Source organism: Myotis lucifugus, unplaced genomic scaffold (assembly GCF_000147115.1).
Source record: "Myotis lucifugus unplaced genomic scaffold, Myoluc2.0 scaffold_695, whole genome shotgun sequence".
In the NCBI taxonomy this organism is placed as follows: Eukaryota; Metazoa; Chordata; class Mammalia; order Chiroptera; family Vespertilionidae; genus Myotis; species Myotis lucifugus.
Window position 1 is genome coordinate 103115 of NW_005871743.1, and position 601 is coordinate 103715.

Genomic DNA, 601 nt, shown 5'->3' on the forward strand with positions numbered 1-601 from the left:
GGAGCGCGCGGGCCGCGGGGCTGCGCCCGGAGCGGGGCGCGCGGGGGGCGGGCGCGCGCGGGAGGGGCGCCATCTTGGCCGGCGCGGGCGCGAGCTCCTCGGGGCGGCCCTGGCTGCGGCGTCCCGGAGGGTCCCACCCGGCGCGACCCTCGGGCCTCGGTGAGCCCACGGCCCCAACCCTGCGCGCGGTTCCCGGGTCCCACGGCGCAGCCCCCGCCTAGGCCGACCCTGCCCGGCCGGCCCGGAGTCGTTCCTGCGCGCCCGCGGGACCCTCCCCGCACCCCCGCGGGGCCACGCACCCACCGGGCGGAGGGCAGCCTGCGCGGCTCCTGCGGCAGCTCTCCCGACGTCCAGATGCAGAGCCGAGGAGGGCGCGGCGCTGGCGATAATAATAGCTCTGTCCATCGACCGCTCACACGGTGCCAGGCTCTGTGTAGAGCCCTTTGCTTGCGTTCTTCCTCGCGCCAGCCCCGTGAAGTCGCCACGGTTGTTACCCTTGTTTTTCCGAGGCAGCATTTGAGGTTCAGAACGGTCAAGCGACTTGCGGTCAGAAGGTGGGGAAGTCAAACGGGAGCCAGAATTTTCTTGACACCCTACCTGC

General features: G+C 73.0%; 1 protein-coding gene across 1 annotated transcript in view; it reads right to left on the minus strand.

Moving 5' to 3' along the window:
- APBB1 (amyloid beta precursor protein binding family B member 1) overlaps positions 1-348 on the minus strand; it is a 24865-nt gene extending 24517 nt beyond the window's left edge. The window contains 1 exon segment of the mRNA XM_023746562.1: positions 304-348. The gene's annotated coding sequence lies outside the window, so the exon portion shown is untranslated.
- Positions 349-601: the final 253 nt, after the last annotated feature.